This window comes from Schistocerca nitens, chromosome 1 (assembly GCF_023898315.1).
Source record: "Schistocerca nitens isolate TAMUIC-IGC-003100 chromosome 1, iqSchNite1.1, whole genome shotgun sequence".
Lineage (NCBI taxonomy): Eukaryota > Metazoa > Arthropoda > Insecta > Orthoptera > Acrididae > Schistocerca > Schistocerca nitens.
The window spans coordinates 758,228,185-758,253,309 of NC_064614.1; positions in this window are offsets into that span (position 1 = coordinate 758,228,185).

Genomic DNA, 25,125 nt, shown 5'->3' on the forward strand with positions numbered 1-25,125 from the left:
AGAACTAACCATTGGCTTCACAACAATACCTTTCTTAGGTCCACTGTGTTTCATTTGACACTGTTTGCATAAATTTAAATACAACATTATAACTTCATATGTACAATTTTTGTATTTAACTTGCAACTCTTTAAGCATATGTGTTCTTCCTCCGTGGCCTATTCTGATGTGAGTTTCATATATTATACTGTACAATTCTTCATTCGTAACATAATACTGTATGTTCATTTTCCCTGGTTTTAATGGTACAATTAACTTTTCTTCATCATTAATTTTTAAAACATCAAAACATTTTAATCATCTGTAATCCAAAGGTGTATTGCATTTAATTTTAGCAGAAACCACTTCAGAAAGTATTTTAGAATACTTTTCTTGAGAAAAATAAAAACAATTGTCTTCTTGTTTACCTGCAATTAATGCCTTTAACTTTTCATGAAAAAGATCATTATTTACTGCAGTATCCATTTAGTATAAATTAGGATATCGGAAAAAAATTAAGAAAATGTTGTTCACGTTATCAAAGCTTGCATAAGACTGACAAAGCTGATTGACTCCGAGCAGTGCAAAGGATTTGGCAGGAGAGAGCCAGTCACTTGTTTTTTGACTCTGCTCTTTTGGACCTCCACCAGAGCATATCTGTGATTGTCGACACACACCAGAGAGGGTCCGAATCTACAACAATGTAATGAAATAATCGCTCTTTCACTGACATATTTGGTATCTGTCAACATTCACCGGTGAAAGTCGACAAAAATCAAGCAGCATATATAAGAAGATGTGATAAACCCCAAGATTGGTATAATATTTCATTTTTTATGACTAACACTCCCTCTCCTAGTGGCTGCTTAAAATCCTCCCCAGTAGACAATTCCTGCAAAACTGAAACTGGGAGCAATCTGGCAACAACGTAAGTGTAGTGTATAATCTCTGTGAACGAGGTCCATCAGTTACTGGGTATTAGCGTGGGCACCGCCCCACCATAATGCATCAACACTTAAACTTTTTAAAAATCTGTGTGCAATGGGTTCCCCACCAACTGACCACTGAACAGCACAGTACTAGAATGGCACTGTATTTGTGTCATCTGCAACATTATCATGAGAAGGAATATGGCTTTCTGTCACAGGTGATGAAACATGTCACCATTCTGAACCACAATCAGAGCAAGCAGTGGATACATGCAACTTCACTACCTGCAAAGAAATCAAAAGCCATGCACACCAGTTCTGGTAAGGTCATGATGTCCTTTTTCAACCACAAGGGCCCACTGCTTGTCGAGTTCTTGGAATGGGGAACCACCATCAGTGCCCAGCATTATCCAGCCACTTTAAAGAACCTTAGATGAGCCATCAAGTCGAAACGCTGAGGTATGTTGTCCAATGGTGTAATACTCCTGCATGATAATGCCCGCCCACAGACGGCCAATGCGGTGAAAACTACATTGCAACAGTTTCGGTGGGAAACACTGGAACATCCACTGTACAGTCCCAACCTTGTGACTCATGTGTTTGGACCCATAAAACAAGCCATTCGTAGACATTGATTCGCAATGGAAGACAAAGTGTGTGATTGGGTTCAGTCCTGGATCCAACTGCAGCCTACTAGCTTCTTCAAGGATGGAATTGACCAGCTAGTGTTACAATGAAATAAATGTACCAACAGTTTTGATGACTATTTATGAGCATGTGTACTGTGTAAAACTACATTTTTGAGTTAATAAAATCATTACCATTACTTTACACTATTGACCGGGTTTCATTTGAATGCCCCTTATATTTTGACAAGGTGTAACATTGTTTTGGGCAGAAATCTGCTTTTAAAGCAGCTTACTGTCTGATCCACTACTTCAAAAAATAATATTCACAACTTTTCTTGAATATCTGATGAATCGTGCTTGTCACCAGCTCCTAATTTTAATGACAATTTTCTAGGGCGTGAAGCAGTGGAGAGACTTAATTGCAATGCACCACACTTTTCTTTAGTGTGTTCCCAAAGCGTTAAAAATATATCTGTATTTCAAGCTCCTTCTACTGTAGACAAAACAGCATCTATAGAATCATGAGCAAGACAGAAATTCAATGAAACTTTTTGAAATACTACATTAAGTTTTCTTTTCTTTGGAGTACAAAAGTTAGCACCTTGGTATAAAACAGAGTTCCAAATTTTTGCAGGCATTTTGAAATCCTTTAGCTTTTGCACCAGCATTATTTCTTTCATCTTGCATATCATTAAGAAATTGCAAAAGAAGTTAATCCATGCACAACAGAGACACAACAGGCATACACCATCTCGTTGGACAGAACTGTCTTAAATCTTGACATGGATCAGTGTCATGAGAATCTGAAAGTAATTGTTTAAGATTTCTGAATTTTCCTAGCCTCTTAGGTAAACCATGAATAAATGAAATCAAATCTTTGAGAATTGACAGAATATCTCTTAATAATGGAAAGTTGTTAAATGTGTCTTCAACAACTACATTTAGAGACTGAGCCAAGCACTGAATGTAAATAGCCTTGGATTCAGTTTCTTTATCTGTGACTGTGATCCTTGCAGATCTGCTAACATTTGTTGGACCATCATGGCACACCAGCAAAAATCGTTCACTGAAATAGAATAGCTTATTAATATATCCTGCACAGATTCAAACAGGATATCAGAATCAGTTAATTAGAGCTCATAAAAACCACAACGCAACTCATGACCTGCAAAATTTTGGTCAACAGTATTTAAAGAAACAGACTTCTGCACTCTAACTGATATTCAGATATCTCGTCCAACATTACTGCATATAAGTCATATTCTTTTATTTGTTGAATCAAAATTCTGTGAAGAAACATGCTTATCAACGTTACAATTTCATTAATTATGTCATGAGCCATGCACCTGTAACTAGTCTGATTAAGCCATAATTTCAGTTTGGGTATATGCTTGGAATGTGATTTCAGAAAATTAACAAAATTAGAAGACTCATCAAGATGATCATGTAAGCCAATCCTTCGGAAACTGAGAACAATATTGAAGTAAAAATTTTCTTTAAACAAACAGTAGTGACCTGCAATTCTTTTGCTTTAGAATGACCAAGTGATGACAGAATATTTGCTCCATTTTTATAGAATTGTTTGTTTTAACTGAACACATATGCAAGTTACTTTTTCATAGGATTTCAATTATTTTTGAGAAACAGACCAGTTCTTAAAGCCCCAGGTTAATGGATCCATTACAGGACTCCTTCTACATCTACATCTACATCTACATTCATACTCCGCAAGCCACCCAACGGTGTGTGGCGGAGGGCACTTTACGTGCCACTGTCATTACCTCCCTTTCCTGTTCCAGTCGCGTATGTTTCGCGGGAAGAACGACTGTCTGAAAGCCTCCGTGCGCGCTCTAATCTCTCTAATTTTACATTCGTGATCTCCTCGGGAGGTATAAGTAGTGGGAAGCAATAAACTCGATACCTCATCCAGAAACGCACCCTCTCGAAACCTGGCGAGCAAGCTACACCGCGATGCAGAGCGCCTCTCTTGCAGAGTCTGCCACTTGAGTTTGCTAAACATCTCCGTAACGCTATCACGGTTACCAAATAACCCTGTGACGAAACGCGCCGCTCTTCTTTGGATCTTCTCTATCTCCTCCGTCAACCCGATCTGGTACGGATCCCACACTGATGAGCAATACTCAAGTATAGGTCGAACGAGTGTTTTGTAAGCCACCTCCTTTGTTGATGAACTACATTTTCTAAGCACTCTCCCAATGAATCTCAACCTGGCACCTGCCTTACCAACAATTAATTTTATATGATCATTCCACTTCAAATCGTTCCGCACGCATACTCCCAGATATTTTACAGAAGTAACTGCTACCAGTGTTTGTTCCGCTATCATATAATCATACAATAAAGGATCCTTCTTTCTATGTATTCGCAATACATTACATTTGTCTATGTTAAGGGACAGTTGCCACTCCCTGCACCAAGTGCCTATCCGCTGCAGATCTTCCTGCATTTCGCTACAATTTTCTAATGCTGCAACTTCTCTGTATACTACAGCATCATCCGCGAAAAGCTGCATGGAACTTCCGACTTGCCAGCAGTAATAGTTTTTGGACGCAGTCTCTTGTTTCCACACATACACCTACAGAAAAAGTAATAAACTCTGTCATCTTTTTCATCATTCTGAAGCCATGTATGTGTTTTTATCCAATGTTTCTGAAAAGTCCTGCACCTATGGCTGCCACTTTCAATACTAGAATCATTTTTCATGGAATTAGCAGAAATAGTAACAGGGATTTAATTGTCACAAGCTGCCGAAGATAGATCACTTTTACTGCCTCACACTGTCGGTTCAATATCACCATCACCATGATGAGTGTCTGTCAAAGTCCTTTTGCATTTCACTATACACTTACCCATTTTAACAATTGTGACATGCTAGATATGAAGACATAATATAACTCCAAGCACAGGTGGCACAGGTCAAACAGAAGACAAATTAACATCTAGCGGTCTTCATGTTCTGACTTCCGACTATTTCATTGTTTCTTCAATTGTTAGATTAGATTAATACTTGTTCCATAGATCATGAATACGACACTTCGTAATGATGTGGAACATGTCGGTTAATAAAAGATGTCTGTACAAGATGTTACATTACACAAAATAATGCATGACACAAATGTTTAAGTTTTTTTTTTTTTTTTTTTGCTCCCCTTAATTTATATCTAAAAATTCAGCCAATGAGTAGAAGGAGTTGTCATCTAGAAATTCTTTTAACTTATTTTTAAATGTTAGTTGGCTATCTGTCAGGCTTTTGATGCTGTTTGGTAGGTGACCAAAGACTTTTGTGGCAGCATAATTTACCTCTTTCTGTGCCAAAGTCAGATTTAACCCTGCATAGTGAAGATCATCCTTTCTCCTGGTGTTATAGCTATGCACACTGCTATTACTTTTGAACTGGGCTGGATTATTAACAACAACTTTCATAAGTGAATATATATACTGTGAGGTTACTGTGAGGATCCCTAGATCCTTAAATAGATGTCTGCAGGATGACCTTGGGTGGGCTCCAGCAATTATTCTGATTGCACGTTTTTGAGCAATGAATACTTTTCTACTCAACAATGAATTACCCCAGAATATGATGCCATACGAAAGCAGTGAATGAAAGTAGCATAGTAAGCTAATTTACTGAGATTCTTATCACCAAAATTTGCAATAACCCTAATAGCATACGTAGCTGAACTCAGACGTTTCAGCAGACCATCAATGTGTTGCTTCCAGTTTAACCTCTCATCAATGGACACACCTAAAAATTTTGAAAATTCTACCTTAGCTACAGACTTCTGTTCAAAGTCTATATTTATTACTGGAGTTGTGCCATTTACTGTACGGAACTGTATATACTGTGTTTTATCAAAATTTAAAGAGAGTCCGTTTGCTGAGAACCACTGAATACTTTTGTGAAAAACATCATTTACAATTACATCACTTAGTTCTTGGTTTTTGGGTGTTATTACTATACTTGTATCATCAGCAAAAAGAACTAACTTTGCATATTCATCAATGTGGAATGGTAAGTCATTAATGTAAATCAAGAACAGTAAAGGACCTAAGACCGAACCTTGTAGGACACCGTACTTGATAGCCCCCCAGTTTGAGGAATCAGCTGTTGTTTTAACATTACATGAACCACTTATTTCAACTTTCTGCATTCTTCCAGTTAAGTATGAATTAAACCATTTGTGCACTGCCCCCCTCAAACCATAATGATTTAGCTTATCTAAAAGAATTCCATGATTTACACAATCAAAGGCCTTTGAGAGATCACAAAAAATACCAATGGGTAATGTCAGGTTATTCAGAGCATTTAATGTTTGATCAGTGAAAGTGTATATAGCATTTTCTGTTGAAAAGCCTTTCTGAAAACCGAACTGACATTTTGTTAGTACTTTATTTTTACAAATATGGGAGGCTACTCTTGAATACTTTACTTTCTCAAAAATTTTTGATAGAGCTGTCAGAAGAGAGATTGGGTGGTAGTTGTTCACATCCGACGTATCCCCCTTTTTATGCAACGGTTTTACAATGGCATATTTCAGTCTATCGGGGAAAACACCCTGCTCCAAAGAGCTATTACATACATGGCTGCGAATCCTACTTATCTGTGAGGAACAAGCTTTAAGTACCTTGCTGGAAATGCCATCAATTCCGTAAGAGCTTTTACTTTTCAGTGAGTTTATTATTTTATTGATTTCAGAGGGAGAGGTTGGTGGAATTACAGTTGTTTCAAACTGCACAGGTATGGCCTCTTCTATTAGTAGCCTTGCCTCTTCTAGTGAAGATCTAGATCCAATTTTCTCCACAACATTTAAAAAATGATTATTGAAAATATTTTCAATTTCTGATTGTTTGTTAGTACACTTGTCATTCAGTTTTATGGCACTAAAGTCTTCCTGTGCTCTTGGTTGACCTGTTTCCCTTTCAATAATATTCAAAATTGCTTTAATTTTATTATCAGAGTTACTGATCTCAGACATGATACACATGCTTCTGGACTTTTTAATAACTTTTCTTAGTACCGCACAATAATTTTTATAATATTGAACAATTTCGGGGTCAGTACTCCCTCTTGCTGTTAGATACAGTTCTCTTTTATGCTTGCAAGATATTCTTATTCCTTTTGTTAGCCATGGTTTTTTATATGTTTTCTTGGAATTATGTTTAACTATTTTCTTGGGAAAACAATTTTCAAATACCCTTAAAAATGTATCGTGAAATAAGTTATATTTCAAGTTTGCATCAGGTTCCTTATACACTTCATCCCAGTCTAGTTGCTGTAGGCTTTCCCTAAAGTTTGCAATATTTATATTGTTAATTGAACGCACTGCTTTGAAAGTCTGATTTGATATACTGCATGGAGCTATGTCATGTACTGTAACTAGCTGTGCACCATGATCTGAAAGACCATTCTCAACAGGATAAGCATTTATGTCCTTAGACTTATCTTGGTCTATAAAAAAGTTATCTATTAATGTACTGCTGTTCTTTGTTATCTGAGTAGGAAAATCAATGACGGAGCTCAAATTGAAAGAACTGAGTAATACTACAAGGTCATTCTTCCTATTACACTCTTTCAGGGAGTCAACATTGAAATCCCCACAAATGATAATTTGCTTCCCCCTGTCTGACAGATAGCACAACAAAGCATCCAAGTTTTCTAGAAATAGCTGGAAGTTCCCTGAGGGGGACCCATACACTGTTACAATTATGAAAGTGCCCTCATTTAGTTTAAGTTCAGTGGCACATGCTTCCATATGTTGCTCTACAAAAAATTTTTTAGTTTCTAAATTTTTTACACTGTGGAAGCTTTTGACATATATGGCAACTCCTCCTCTCATCATATTATCTCTACTTACATGTGCAGCTAATTTGTACCCATTGATGCTAAGCTTTTGCATATCAGTGCCGATGTGATGCTCAGACAGGCATAGTACATCTATTACATTCTCAGTTTCTATATCTTCTAAACAAAGCAGAAACTCATCAATTTTATTCTTCAATCCCCCAATATTTTGATGAAATATACTAACATTATTTTTCACTTTACTTTTGTGAGTATCTTGAACTTTTTTAACATCTTTAGTACTTGCCTGGCTCAGTTTCCCACTGGACACTGATCTTACACTAAAAAAGAGTTTCCACCATGAGATGTAGTTCCTCCCCCCTTTAAGTTTCCTGCTATCAGCCCAGCCAGTTTAACCTTCCCTTTCTTGTTGAGGTGTAGGCCATGTCTAGTATAGTCCCACCTACAGAGAGAATCAACAGGAACCACACCAATGTGTGACCCTGCACCAGATCCAAGTAGCCGTTCCAACTCCAAATTAACTCTTTTGACAGAAGAGCTCAAATGTGGTCGGTCGTGGCGCTCCAGAACCGACAAAAACCCAACACCGGTATGACTCGATGTTGATGCAATCTTTGCCAGGTCACACTCTATGCTGTATCCTGGATCACTGTCAATACTGTTGCCCGGCCCACCCACAATAACCATGGAATCTTCCTCAGTAAAGCCTCTACATAGTGAACCTAAATCCTCTGTAACCTGCCTCAGTCCAGCACTAGGTTTGAAAAAACTTGTGACCTGGTATTCTGACCCTAATTCATCCTGCAGAAATTGGCCCACACCCCTAGCATGCGAACTACCTAGCAACAAGACTTTCTTTCTCTTTGCAGACTTCCCTACATTCTTATTCAATTTGCTGCTGAAAGCTTGTTGAGCCCTGTCTACATCTACATCTGTGAGAGGCTCATCAGTTTCTGACTGAGGCAACAGGTCAAACCTATTTTGTACATTAATAACAACGCTGTCAGAAGAATTTCTTGGCCTGTTCCTTATGCCTGTTGCCACTTCCCACCCTTGTTTACCCTTCTCCCCCCTTAACCTGCCCAGTTCTCGCCTAGCCTCATCTAACTCAGCCTGAAGGGCAGCAATTTTCCCCTCCTGTTCCACAATATTTCTATCTCTACTGCATAGCCCACAGAACCACTGATGAGTCTCGCTCATTTTCCCAATTCCCACGCCACTACAATCGCCCCAATGAAAAAAGTTACTACATCCATCACACCAGACCCCGGAGCTAACGATTCTACGGCACGTCAGGCACTTTACACTCATGGTACAAATCGATTTTAGTGACAGAAAGACAATTAAGTTACCGGAAAACAATGAAAATACGTGTACGAAAAATTAGGCCTACTCGCGACTATGTAAACAGTGGGTCAGAAGTTTTTTACTGGAAATTACTTAAGAGATGACTATACTCTGCAGATATAAAGGGGCAGCAAACGTATTTAGCACACTAAACGATCAGTAAATGCACTTAAAATTGCGGTATGAAGTTTAATCTGAAAGCTCAAAAGTTCGACCTGGCCGCGATATGTAAACAAAACGAACTTTACGTGATTACTGTGAAAATACGCGAGTAAGACAAAAACCTTTAATAGTACGCTTGAAGAGCACTATAATTAACGTAATTAATTAGTTTAAAGTGTTAAAAACAGTTTATTACTACTTAAATTACTTATCTTGTACAAGAGCTGTGACACAGACATCCGTATAGCTGGAACTTCAAATTCAGTATAAGTTATGCAGTATCCACCATGATTTAACATTTAAAAAATCTATCACTGGCTTTTGCATTTCATGGTTGTTGCAAAACGACCAGTTAAGTTGTTATAAGTACTGCCCATTTACTGAATGTTTTAGCTAGGAGAGATGGGGCACTCTTTGCAGCAGATATGTTGGCTTACTGATAACATATGTGGTTGTGTCAAAAGATTATCTTAGAAGGAACTACTAATTAAATTCATACTTTATAGTATAAACATTTTCGTCACATCATACCAACAGGCTTAATTTCTATTTATTTAATACAATATTAATAATTAAATGTTACTTCCTTCATTTGAATTATTGACTTCACAAGTAGCATTCCCTTAATATTTGGACTTTTTAAAAAAAGGGTCACTTGATTTATATGTCACTGTGGATGGTAATTCCTACAAATTCTATTAACCATTTGTTTTAAGGTAACCTTTTTTACATTAGTGCATTACAAAGGCCAGCTGCCCATCAATGTGATGAATGAGTTGACTTTAATTACAGTCAAGAAGCAAACATTTATAATGCCAGGTGAGTGCAATGAGAATGTTTAACTAAAATATAATACTACAGTTTTCAGTGAGGTATACTGTGCACACCCACTCAAATTTTTGGCGTTTGCTTGAGTCACCAAATGTAGAGCATACCCATGTTCAATTCCTATGGATCGTACCACAAATTTGTTGAGGTTATGTTAGTGTTAACACAGTTTTCATTGTGTAACATAGCTTCAATAATACTTTTCATTTTCTTACCTTTCTGTTTTGGAAACATTTCTCTTCCACTTCTCCAGGAGGGACCATTACCCTTGTTCTCCTTCTGGTCATTTGCAACTGCTATGATGGGTTCAACTTCTTGCAGAATTCCTTCTATTTCAATTACTCTCACTTCAGCTGTACCATCTTTGCATTTAAAATGTCCACAGAATCACTCATTTGCTTCAAAATACTCATGCAAATACATCAGCAAACACCCTACTGATCAGCTGAACTGTGCTTATTGGTGTGTATCAAAAATGCATTGACAGTGATGGCTTCATTGTTGGATACGCATTTGGTAAACCACAGACAACCTAACTCTGAATGAGGAAAATATCCCTTGTTTTTGTAACAAACTGAAAGCTAGATCTGAATGTCTAGATTGGTAAGTCTGATGTCAGTTCAGTTGGCGTACTTTGCATCCAGACACGGCATTTCGACTACCATGCATGCTGAACTTGGCAGGTTTTGGAAATGTTGGACATTTAGTGGGCTTTGCACCCAAAGACATCTTGAAGTTAGCAGCTTTTGCAACCAAACATGATTTTCTACAGCCATTTTCATGCCCTGAAATCTATTCCATCATATAGATGTTGAAAAAATCTATATGGCACTATGCCCAACTCAAAATCAAAGAAAAATGCGTTTAGTGGCTTTTGCATCTGGGCTGCTTCATTTGACCATTGAGTATCAGGATTCCTTGCTCCAGATGGTAGTGCTCTCATACCCCTGTCCACATATTTTCTATGGGGATCAGGTTTGGTGACCTCATCATGAAATGAAGAAGTTTAATTCTTTGCTGTCATTGGAACCAGTTTTGGAAGGCTCCGCTGTTATAAATGGAGCTGTAGTCCTACAAAGAAATTGTCATAAATTAAGTTGGAAATAATATATCCCTGATTTTAATTTTCCATAATGTGAAAAAATTTGACTCCTGCAGTACCTGTGTCATCTAACCATGAAACCAAACACTGCTGTGAATACTCGAATGTGTGCCTATGCCAATAATTGGAATTATTGAACCAGAAATAGAAGATCTTAAACAAAAGAAAGCAGATTTACAGGAATGTGTCTCTTGGTGTAGTGTTGAGTTACTGAATTCAAAAAATGATTCAGGGCTCTTTTTTGGGTGTCAATAGGAAGTGGTTCTGAAAGGATGGTGTATTAACTGGTCATCTGCATATATTGCAAAGGCTGTGACTTTATGTTGCCTATCTTATACAGCATTATCTTTTGTGTGGTACATATTGAAATATCCTCTTCCTAGTGAACTCACTATTAAAAGAAGACTCACGCAGTTTAATGTTAGAATATATTTTATTTATTTAAGCCCTAGTGTTTTGAAAACTCAATCAAAGTTATTAACAAAATTTGAAAAAGATGTCCTTCTTACCTTTGATGAAATGAAAGTAAACAGTGATTTATGTTTTGATCAGAAAAAAATGGTTCAAATGGCTCTAAGTACTATGGGACTTAACATCTGAGGTCCTCAGTCCCCTAGACTTAGAACTACCTAAATCTAACTAACCTAAGGACATCACACAAATCCATGCCAGAGGCAGGATTCGAACCTACGACCGTAGCAGCAGCGCAGTTCCAGACTGAAGCGCCTAGAACCGCTCAGCCACAGTGGCCAGCTGTTTTGATCAGGTAGAGGAGATTATTAGAGGATCAGACAACAATACTCAAATTATAGTCATCAGAAGTTTAGTAGGAACAGGATGCAGTCCATTTATTATAACTCTGACACGGCAATTTCTAAGGAATCTGTTGACTGAAATGATTCAAGTAATAGAAAATGTTGAACTTAAAGTGAGAGCATTTGTGTGATATGGGGCCATCAAGCACAAAACTTATAAGGAATCTAAAGGCTACACTTGATAACTCATGATTTGAAAATCCACCAAATCAAAACAAGAAAATATGAGTTTTTTGTAATGTGCCTCATGCCTTAAAATTGTTACTGAATCATCTGCTTGATGATGGTTATTGACTAAAATCTGGTAGTTTGTTCAAAGAAAAACCAATCATTAAGCTAACAACACTTCAAATCACTGGCATAGATTTAGAATATGCCCATAAAGTAACCATGAACCACTTACTTGTTGCTGGTATGGAAAGGCAAAATGTAAGGAAAGCGCTGAGCTGTTTTCTTTCACTGTAGGGCAAGTCATTTGTCACAACATTCCTGAGTACAGTTATGTTGATGAGGCTGTAAAGGTCATTAACAGTGGATCTGATGTACTGAACTCCAGAACTTCTGTTGATGGATACGAATTGAAAAGTGGATATGTAAATTATTTACCATAAAAAGATAACACATTAGAATATCTGTATAACCTCATTCTCACAATGAGAGTAATAAGAAGAAAAAAGAGAAAGAGGGAAAAAGAACAAGAATTAATTGACCAGGGGATTTGTCTTACATCAATAGGAAATGAGAAAACAGAAAGGATTATACCCAAAAATAAATAAAAGAAATGAAATCTACTGATGACTTACATCATTTTCGGAAAAAGTTTTTGATATCTATAAAAAGTCTACACTTTTTGTTTAAGGAGATAACACTGGAAGGCTACAAGTACATCATGTCCCCAAGATGCAGTCAAGATATCCTTGAGAGCTACTTTTCCAAATTAAGAGGACTTAGGAGATTCTGTGACCACCCTTTGCCAGCACCATCTACCAAAGAGTTAAGTCTCTGATATTGAGCCATAAGGAAAGCAAAATTCCATCAGGTAGTACATGCAAGAACAAAAAAAAATTGATACTTTAAGTGTTAATATACCATTGGAAACTCAAAATATGACTGCAGAACTGTCGTCTTCTGAGAAGCAGGAAAGTGAATGTGACAACAATGAAGTTGAACAGATTGTTTCAGAGGTGGGAGAAATTTTTGAAGATTGCACCGAATACAAAGGGGGAAATGTTCCAGATTTGAAGGAAAATGTTGACCTGTTAGAGATAATTGCAGGATATATTGCTTATAGAGTTAAATGTAAACACCCTGAAGTAGCACATTTGCATGGTAAACTAAATGATCATGTTAATATTTCAAGAAAGAATTGGCTTCAGACAATTTCAAGATTATCTTTAATGAAGCCAACTGAAAGTTTTATGAAATTTGCATTGAAAATGGAAAGAAAATTTCAACAACTGCATGGCAATTTCATTGATTGTAACCCAAAAGTTTTGTAAGGTTACAGAACATCTTAAATTAGAAGTGTCCAGGTATGGAGAACTTTGCTGTAATGTATTTCATTAGCACACACACTTTTATCAGAAAGAAAGTCATCACTAAGATAAAAATTTAAAATTAGTAAATGAATTGAGAGTGAAAAAAGATAAAAACTGAAAAATGAAAAAAATTGTAACATAACTTCCCAGAATAGAAAAATCAAACCTGTCAATACAGTTTGAGTTTAAAAAGACATTATAGAGGTTTTCTTCACATTACAAATCTATGTTATCTATGCCTTTGTGAACCTCTTGCCCACAAAAAAAGCAGTGTCTTCCAAGATGGAGAAAGAGGCTGACATTGCGGTGGCCCGATGTAATGTTAAAAAGCTCTCTCTATACGGCTTAAGCGATTTCATGGACTTACTTGTTGAAGAATGCTGGTTCTGCTTTCTTGCAGTGCCGATGTCTTCTGCTAGCACCGGACGCTTCTCCAAAGATTTCATTGCTAGGAAGGGGAAATTTTACCTCTCTCGCTCTCTCCCTTCTTATTTAAAAAATAAGATACTCTTGGAATATCATTCAATGCACCAGAACATATTTATTTACATTTTGTACAAAAAAACAACTAAACTTTATGACATAAGCCCACACATTACCGAGCACCCAGAATCAGTTAATTACACATTTTTGAACACAATTAATACATAAGCTTTTATCGTGGCTGACTATCCACATCCAGTCCATGTACTCTCAACAGCAGTTCAACATCTAGTAAACAGTCACTATTTTGAATCTCTCCAATTATTTTTTAACAATACAATGCTACATTACTCTTTGCAACCAGCCACGGAGCTTCCGCGCCGTATTTGCTTATTCTTGGCAGGTCGCGCTGAACACTTGCCAGCGCCAACGAATTATCTCCCTTCCAGTTTCGCCTGCACAAACAATAAATGGGTGCAGTATCCCATGCTCATCCTTATGCCCTGCTTTAAAATAACGCGTGTTCAAAACAGCTGGAACACAAGTGTCTCCAGATTTTCGTAAAATTCTGGGTGCACTACATATCCCTCCCCATAGCTTGAACACTTGTTATTTTGCACATAACATATATTTTAATAATTTTTTTCTCTTGACACTTATCTTGTTACTTTGTACTACATAAAACATTAGGTACAAAAACTCTCTTCCATCTCTGGTATTTCATTAAGCTGTTTGTAATATCTTTCATAGATATACTTAGATGGAGAGACAGCATTGGTCGTATTTTTTTGTTTTATTAACCGCAAAATTGATTTTCGGTCACTTAGTGACCATCCTCAGTGCTGTAATATACAATTTAAATTGGTAGGCACTGGTGTCAACAAGCTTAGAGCGATGTGATCGCTCTAAGCTTGTTGACACCAGTGCCTACCAATTTAAATTGTACAGTTCTAATGCAGAGTTATGAGCTATAATCCTTGTACATAACCCTTTCAAACTCTTTTGAAAATATTGCCTATAGAAAATGACACCTAGCCTATACTTCACTGTTCTTTTTTTTTCTCCCATTCCACTCACAGTGTTACAAGAAGGGTACAGGTCTATTTTCATGGTGAGATATCCTCTGCAGACTTTACGTGTACTCACTTGCTGAATGTGCTATGCTTACCTAAAACAATCTTGGTCTCTACTGCCATCTCTTCATGTCTTGTGCCAATGCAGTACTGGATGCTCAGAGCAAACACCTACATTTGAGATACCAAACTAATGTCAGAATGTTAATGGAATAAGTTTCCCATTCAATTTGATGATAAGTAAATGCCACTGTGAGAAGGTACCTTTCCTGCAATGCTCATGATGCAAGAAAAATATATGTTTCCAATGTTGATATGATGAGTGACATCATAAACTGAGCAAAAAATACCATACTGAATATATCTGCATGCGCCAATATGAAATAAACTGTATTTTATGTCTTTGTCATCTGTTATGTTATCAACATAATGAAGGGAGTTGTTAGTAGTTAGCAAAAGTGAAATTACAGGAAGGGTAAAGGAAGATGTAAATGAAAAATGAATCTCGTTGCTGATGGGAATCGAACCCACACAATGGAGCATACTATCCTGGGGGCTTACTGACATGGCTATCTCACCATTTTTATGGATTTGAAAGTCATCTTATTTGCTTTCTGAGGATGATATCTATTGACTGAAGGCTAACCATGGTGAATGGCTTTAGGGCGAGGTAACCGGCCCCTCAAGTTACATCACCATTCCATCTGTGCATATGACCCTTGTTGTTTTTGTGCTCTAAAACAAAACAAAACCATTCAAATCACTCTCCGATACCTTGTGCACTTCCCTTGTGCATGTCCTTTGTCAGACTAGCTGGCGAAAATGAGCACAAATGACTTGGGATCGGCCAACAGAGATCTCACCTCCCATCTGGGAAAATTATTGTCTTTTAGCCTTGCCAGAAGATTTAAGAAACATTGGACACATTTTAATTATACATGTGAACAATACTGCACAGTTAAATTGTAAGCTACGCCTTTTTCTTAGTACAAAGCTAAATACCTTATGGGAAAGGCTATAGATTATGAGGTTATCATAATCATTTCAGTAAAGTAATATAAAATATATTTTATATTATGTTTACCATTAAAAGAACACAAACTATACTAAAATCTGCCAAGACAGTTAACCATACAATGTACAGGTGATTATCCATACTTCCATTGGTCCAACATATGTACGTATCTTGTAAGAACCCTAATGAAAGGAGAAATACATTGGTGCAGTGGCGCAGACCAATCTGGGTTTAAAGTTGGAACAAGAAAAGCAGTTATAGCCTTGTGTGTGTTGCTTGTTAAAAGACAAGGAATGAACTGATGAGTGTACCTCATCTTCTTTGATTTAGAACTAATGCGAACTGGAAGCTGACATTTTACTGCTATAAAAAAATTGTACTTGACTGAGTATGGAAGACTAGTCAAAACTTTTGAATAAATCAAAGTCCAACAATCATCATAAATGGAATGAAACAGGAATATGAAGTCAGGAAATGAGCAAGGAGTGGATGTCCTTTGTCTACATATCCGCTGCAAATACAGGTTATTTAAAAAACAAAACAAAAAATTCCATATTTGGAGAGGTGGTAGTATGGACTAAAACAAGAAAATTATGTCCAGTAAACATGAGCTCTGAAATGCATATATTATGAGCTAGAAGTGCTTGCTCATCTTCACTACCGCAAAACACATCTCTTCTGCTGTGAGCTCGTAGCCTTCCATATTTTAACTATACATGGACTTCTATTGGTATCTATGGAGATGAAACATGACATTTGCCATCACTAAAACTTAAGTAAAAGAAATATGGCATAAACAATACAGTGATAACCAAAAAATTGAAGGCTTTTAGAACTTTAGTCTTTAGGATGTCTCAGAGTTTCACTCATAGTCATGTAACAACAGTATACCTAAGGTATAAGTTAGGCCTATTTACAATAGCATACTAACACCCAGTAGCTGTATTTTAGGGTCACTGACTGATCACCAAGCATGTGTGCATTTACATGAGTGTTAAATGATGAATAGAGTCTGTGGAAGTTTTCAAATGTTGCATCACACTACATGAAAGAAGGGAATGCAGTGCTTAGTGTGACTGAGACTGTGTTGACTGTCCAATTCAACTGTAGTGATATTTGGGAAATTTCTTTATTTATGTTTTGGAAGAGTGAAGCATCATTAAAGCAATAGAAAAATGCTCCTGTCAGCACAAAAAAAGCTCATACAGAAAAGTGGAAACCAGCTGCCTCAATCCTCATTCCTCCTTTCATCACTAAAACTTTTAGTATGCGAACATGTTTGCACTCTTTTAACACGGAACATTCTAAATCCTTTTACCCAGACTCTCTTTGTAGTTATGCCTTCATACTCAGCATCTCTCCCTCACTGCCACTGTTTGTATGCACTGACGAGCCAAAGAAAGTGGTACATCTGCCTAATATAGTGTAGGGGCCCCATGAGCACGCCATAATGCTGCAATGTCTGGACACCATGACTCCTGCAGCACTGCCCATAAATCTGTAAGAGTATGAGGGAGTGGAGATCTCTTTTGAATGACACATTTCAAGGCATCCCCAATATGCTCAATAATGTTCATGTCTGGAGAGTTTGGTGGCAGGCAGAAGTGTTTAAACTCAGAAGAGTGTTCCTGGAGTCACTCTGTAGCAGCTCTGAATGTGTGGGGTGTTATGTTGTCCTGCTGGAATGGCCCAAGTCCATTGGAATGCACAATGGACATGAAAGGATGCAGGTGATCAGACAGGATGCTTACATACGTGTCACCTGTCAGAGTCATATCTAGATATATCAGGGGTCCCACGTCACTCCAACTGCATGAACCCTCCATCATTACAGAGCCTTTACCAACTTGAATAATCCCCCACTGGCATGCAGAGTCCATGGATTCATGAAGTTGTCTCCATACCCATACACGTCCATCCTCTCGATATGATTTGGAACGAGACTCGTCCAACTAGGCAACATGTTTCCAGTCATCAACAGTCCAATGTTAGTGTTGATGGGCCCAGGTGAAGCATAAAGCTTTGTGTCATGCAGTCATCAAGGGTACACAAGTGGGCCTTCAGCTCCAAAAGCCCATATTGATGACATTTTGTTGAATGGTTCACACACTGATACTTGATGATGGCCCAGCATTGAAATCTGCAGCAATTTGCAGAAGGATTACACTTCAGTAATGCTGACAAATTCTCTTCAGTCATTGTTGGTCCCGTTCTTGCAGGATCTTTTTCTGGCTGCACTCATGTCAGAGTTTTGACATTTTACCAGATTCCTGATATTCATTATATACTTGTGAAATGGTCCTAAAGGAAAATCCCCACTTCATCACTGCCTCAGAGATGCTGTGTCCCAATGCTTGTGTGATTACTGTAGCACCACATTCAAACACACTTAAATCTTGATAGCCTGCCATTATAGCAGCAGTGAGTGATCACAGAACTGTGCCAGACACTTGTTTTCCTATATAGGAATTGCCGACCACAGCACCGTATTCTCTCTGTTTACATATCTCTGTATTTGAATATGCATGCCTATACTAGTTTCTTAGGTGCTTCAGTGTACCTGCTGTCTCATTTTTCTCCAAATGGTTTACAACATATTGAACTGGCACTGCCTCCTCTCTCACCTACACTGTCTCCTCTCATCTTTCTTTCCCACTGCCACTGTTTCCATCGTATCTCAGCAGCTCAAAAATGCAGAGGGGTCCAACTTATTTTCCCCTTTACCAATGTGTTTAAAATTTCATTACATTATATGCCCTCCCCTATGCCTAAATTGAAGTTCACCAGTCAGATAGGGTACAGACTCTGTGTCTCAAGTTTGAAAATTATTTTTGTTTCTGTAATTAAATGCTTTATGGTTTTCTTTCAATAAAACCAAATATTGTTTGGAAATTAGCTCATAAAATATTGCTTTGGTTCTGAGCTTAGCACTTTCATTTGAGATGTAAATTACGGACAATTCTTAGCCACATTTACTTTAATAATAATGAATTGAGCCTTGCATCTAATTATTGTGACTGTGTGGCATAAATGCTGTTACAAGCAATCATCTAGGAAAAAATCTCATGCTGATAATCTCTGTTTCTATGTTCACATAAAGTACCTAATTATGTACCACAAAATTGACTATGTCACTGTAAATTTATTTATTTTTATTTATTTATTTATTTAGCATCCAATAGATCACACATGATATAGGATTTGTCATTTGATTACACGTAACACATAACAACATATACACATAATAAATTGGCAAACATATACAAACAGCAAACAAATTACATACACATAGTACATAAGTAGTGCACAAGAACTTATTACCCAAAAACAAAAGTACGTGCTCATGATAAACAATTATAGATCATGAACTACGCCTTATCCACAAAACGTATTACAGATATTTAACAGATTTTTCCTAAGTACCATAATTATGAAGTTGAAAACATGATTAAATTATTTTGAAATTTTTTTTTAAAGTAAGTACAGGTTTCAATCCACACTATGAGACAGGTATTCATTTACACTGTAGTAGCATTTTCCATCAAGTATTTTTTTACTTCACGCTTGATATTATTTTTGCCTTTCAATTCTGTAATTTGAGATGAAGTGCGTTTAAAAGCTTTATTCCTAAATGGCTAACATGTTTCTGACTTCTAGTTTTTGCTACAAAGGGAATGTGGAAGTCTTTACAATGCCTTGTATTGTGATCATGGTAGCTTGAGTTGGTTTGGAGATCGCAGTTATTTTTACTGATCATTTCCAGGCATTTAAAAATATATATTGATGGTATTGTAAGTATCTTTAGTTGTTTGAATAAGGGTCTACAGTGAATTTGTGGTGTGTCATGATACGAATAGCTCTTTTTTGCATAATAAAAATGTCATTTAGTCTTGACTTGGTTTTTCCCCAAAAACTTATGCCATAGCTTGCAACTGATTGGAAAGAACTAAAGTACACCGCTCTAATACATTCTTTGCTACATACCTTGGATATTATTCTTAGGGCGAAACATGCTGAGCTAAGTTTCTGAGTACGCAATGATTCTTTTATATCACTAATTATGATACTTGTGTCATCTGCAAATAGTAGAATTTTGGTTGAGCTGTCTGGAGCCTGTATATCATTGATATAAATTAGAAATAACAATGGGCCCAGAATGCTGCCCTGTGGAGCACCTATTTCAATTTGTTTCGGTTCAGATATGAGTTTAAAATTGTGAAGATTGTTGGATGACCTCAGCTCAACAACTTGTGACCTGTTTTGCAGATAAGATTCAAACCATTTTTTAACAGTACCCCTGATGCCTATTGCTTCAAGTTTCTCTAGTAATATTACATGGTTCACAGTATCGAAGGCTTTGGATAAATCTAGATTAATTCAAACAACCTGTTTATTTGACTCCAAATTTCTTACTATTTCTGTTGTGTAGTCCAATATGGCTGTTTCTGTACTGTGCCCTGCTCGAAAGCCATGTTGACTGTTATTTATTAGTTTATGTTTTTCTAGATATTTTGTAACCCTGATTTTCATTAATTCCTCAAGTATTTTGGAGAAGACTGGGAGGAGAGATATAGGTCGGTAATTTTCTGTTTTATGTCTGTCACCATTTTTGTATAGAGGTATCACTTTAGAGATTTTAAGTTTATCCGGAAATATCCCTTCACTAAGGGACAAGTTTGCTATGTGCACTATAGGTTTGACAACACACGGAGCAATTTTCTTAATTATTTATACAGGTACATCATCCAACCCAGAGGACATTTTGGATTTCAAGCATTTAATGACTTTTAGAACTTCATGATCATCTGTTGGGATTGCCATCATGCTGGTATTTACCATTGGAGTCATCACTGTTGGTTGTTGCTTAAATTTACTACTTAAAGTAAAGGGAATATTTACAAATTAATTGTTTACATAGTTTGCCATGGCATCTTTTTCTATGGGAATATTTTCATTATTTTTAAGATTGATTTCCTGTTCTTTAGTTTGACCTCCAGTTTCTTTTTTTACCATTTTCCACATCATTCTGGACTTGTTACTAGTCTGGCTTATTAATCTGTCATTACTTAATAATTTTGCTTTTGCTATTACTTTGCGGTAAGTCTTTTTGTATGTCCTCCATACTCAACAAACTGCTGATCATGACATGTTTTTAACTTTAAACTTAGTAATTTCATGGTTTCACTTGACTTTTTAATTCTGGGTGTAATCCAGGTCCCTTTGGATCCAGATGATCTATAACTCAAAAGCTTTTTTGGGAAACACATTTCAAAGTATGTCATAAAAGTGGAAGCAAATATATTATAAGCATCATTTGTGTTTGTTTGTGCCAAGACCTCTGACCAAACTGCATTTTTTAAATTATTTTTGAGCTGATTACAATTTTCAGTAGAGAAAAATCGTTTGTACTCCTTTTTATTTTCCTCCTCCTTGGGAGTTGCAGTGAGATTAAAGGTTAGTGCATTATGATCTGATAATCCTATATTCACATTTGTAACTGCAACTTCATGTGTGACCACATTTGAGAAGATGTTATCTATTAGGCTTTCACTGGAATCTGTTGTTCTAGTGGGAGCTGATATGTAGGAGAACATGTTGAAGCTTTTTAGTATGTCTAAAAACTTGTCTTTTACTGGACTCTGGACCAATAGATTAATATTAAAGTCACCACAAAGAATTATGGTAGGGTTGTCATTTGAGAAAATGCTGAGCATTTCTTCCAAATTCTTATTGTAAATTTTTCTCACTATAATGGTTTGACAGTGCATAGTCTGGCACCTTTCCTTTACAAGAGGACTTGAAATTATTTTCTTTGTTGGCTTGAAGCCAGGCCAGCTGAAAATTCAATCATTTATTGTACATATACTTGTTTCGATGTAAATAAAATCTGCTCCAGGTTCCTGTGATAAAAGTGTTATATAAGGTCCATGAAAAGTCATGTGAACTGTAAAGAAAAGTATTAAAATTCAAACTTTCCATGTAATTTATCTAATAGCTCCTGGGATGCTATGCTTTCTCGACTGCCCAGAATGCTAGAATTGCTGCAAATACTTCTTTACTTGACACAGGGTGATTACAACCACTAAATGAAAGCATTAAATGACAATGTAAGTTAAAAATTTATTTCACAATTGATAACACATTATACAGCCATACAGATCTCGAAGACAGAGAGCAATCTTACAACAATGGCAGTCAAGGAAAGAGCACCAGAGAGAAAATGTCAAGGGGAGAGATGCTATCATGATAGTGCTTCTATAAATGTACTAAATTGCAAGAGGCACAGGTATAAATATACTGTTTATAGCACATTATATCAAGTCTCCACTGTCACTGGTTTTCTCCAGGCTAACATTTCATAAAATTAACAGTCTTATATTCTGTGGTCACTGATTTTCTTTTTCACTAATTATTACGTTATACAGAGTTTCTTTTAGTAAAGTCACTCAGTTCATTAATATGTAACAAATATAAAAATGTTCATGACAAATACATATGGGGAGGCTATATGGCCCTGGAAGCCTATGTATGATCTCCTCTCATCTGTATTTTTCATTTTGATGGCCTCCTCTTTCTTTTGCTCCCACTGCTTCTATCTCCAGCTATCTTTCTTTTGCTTTTAATACTACTGACCATGCTCTCACTATTACCAGTATCTCCTCTCCCACAGCTATTGTGTCCAACCATTTCTCTCTCTCTCTCTTTCAGTGCCATTTTCTCTTTCCCACCATCACTGTCTCCTCTCTCTACTTCTCCCATTGGCATTGCCTTCCCTCTCTTTCATTGTCACTGTCTCTCTGCTACTCTCTTTCAGAAGAAAAAAACATGTGCGCGATAAGCCGTTAGGTGCAGAACCAAAGAACTTGCGATGGCACAGATATATCATTCTTACTTGTCGACGCCACACTCATTTCTTTAAGACTCGGTATATTTCATACAGACGTCCACATTATAACAAGTCAGACAGCGAACTGAAGATGCAAGATGGTGTGGACCATTAGGTTCAGAGTCAAACAACTTGCGATGGCAGAGATATATTGTTCTTACTTGTTGACACCACACATAAAAATGATTGTGTGCCTAAATTTGTGGTGACAAAGGCAGAATGAGGACTGAGGCAGCTTGTTCCCCACTCTTCTGTCAGAGTCTTTTGAAGAAGAACATATTTCACTCTTTTGTGTTCTGACAGGAGCATCTTTCTGCTCCTTCCCCTGCTACAGCAGGATGTGCTGCTTATATAATACAAATTCAATTGGTCAGTAAACTTTTGTCAGTTTATTCATATACATAAACATATTACATACTTTTACACATACAAACAAAAAATAAGTATTCATAATATAATGTTAACACAAAATTGTTTGCTTTGCATTTTTCTTGATATGTTGCTCATTGATTGCAATCACTGGAAATACTAGACTTATGATTTGTATCTTAAAAGCGGAAAAACATGATTCGAAATCTTTTACTGAATGTTCAGTCTTTCCAATTTTATATAATTTTTGGCAGTCATTGTAAGTTTTTTTCAGGCTTGTTAATAACCTTTATACTCCATTTTTTGTCACTACAATACTCTTTGGATGTGTTTGTATAGGCATTAAGTGCGGTTAGACAGAGACAGCATGTCATAAGGAAAAATACTGACAAAAATATAGTTTAATGACCTCAGAATCCTTATGATGACCCTAGTACACTTGCCATGTGTCCACTACCTAAGTTAAAACTACATTTACACCTCGGACTGCATATTTTGTGTGCATAACTACGATAACGTAACATTGGACCTCTGGATTTCGGTAATGGGTAATGATTTTGAAAACATTTCAGAGTTCTCCAATAATATCATTTGAGGAATATATTGTAAAAATTTCAAAGATCTGCCATGAATAGAAGTTGTAGAAGTAGCCATCCTACAATTGGTACCCTTTGTACCCAAAAATAATGTTTTTTTTTTTTTTTCTCAGGAACCACACATGAACAAATTGTACTTGTATAAGATGCCTAAGATCCACCCTCATTAGTGTGATCAATAGAACCCAAAATATGACCCCTATGAAAAATTTCATTTTTATGCACAGCTTTTTGGAGCAATTTGTACCATGCACTGTTGTATGTTAATTTAATCATGCTATCATGACATGGCAGTAAATGTGCCATCTGCATCATCCATTCAATATTTAGGTTATGGGGTTACCATTTAAATAAATCATACTCATAAATAGCCTGTTTCTAGTGGCCTTTTAAATTAATTATAAAATAAGGGTAATTCTACTTAAGAAAGGACTCCTTAGGGTAAAAACACTTCAAAAATGGAAATATGACTTTATATATACTGTAAAGGATAGAATAAAGTTCACAGACAAATGGAAAATGTTTCTTTACCCAATAATAAAGGGCAGTCAAAAGTTTCCCTTCAAAGGCCATATAGTGCAGAATCGATATATCAATCTGGCAAAATTACCACGAGCTCTGAGACAATCATCCCACCAATGCACCAGGTTAAAGATACTCATTTGGTAAAACACTGTGTCCTGCAGTGTGAAGAAGTCCATAACGGGCTGCTGCACATCCTTGTCTGCCAGGAATCATTGATCTTCAAGGCCTTTTTTAAGTGACTGAAACCATGATAATCACAGGGGGAGAGATCATGACTATAGGGTGACTGCTTGAATGTCTCCCACTTAAGCAGTTGTCCACAATAGATGGGGCTAGTCTCCCAGATCGACTGCCATCTTGTGTTCCATTTTCACCAGTATGGAAATTTGCACATTATTCCTTAATGGTGGTTTTCGATTGACATGCTACCCCATGCACATTCTTCATTTTCTGAAAGATGTCTACCAGTGCTTGTCCTTTGACAGCCAGGAAAAGAATAACAGCACACTGGTGCTGTTTGGAAGTATTTGGTAATAACATCCTTGTAGTTCATATTTCTATATTTGCTGCAAACACATCAGAAACACACAAATGCCACACTAATTCCTTGTTTACATCTCAATGCACATGTACCTACATACCAGCTTTTTCACTGTAGCTTGACTCACATATGTGTTTGACATATGTATTGCACACACCTCTCTGTGCCACCTCTTCCTCTCTCTGTCCGCCTCATACTCTCAGCTCCATTTGTGTATCTCCTCCTCCCCACATCTCTCATCTTCTCCTGATCCCTCTATTTGTCCATCTCCTCTGCCCCCTCCCCTCTCTGACCATATCTTCCTCCCCCCTTCTTCCTTTTTTACCTGCCCATTACTCCAATACACTTCTCACCTGCTTCTTGGATGTTTTCCCCCTCTCTGATCATCTCCTCTCCCTAATCAACTCCATTTCCTCCTCTCTGTCCATCCACTCCTCATCCCTCTGCCTCCCACTATGTCCACCCCCTCCTCGTCCTTCACAATCTCTTCACCCATCTTCTGCCCCCTCTCACTTTTCACGTCCTCCTTCTCCCTCCCTCTGTC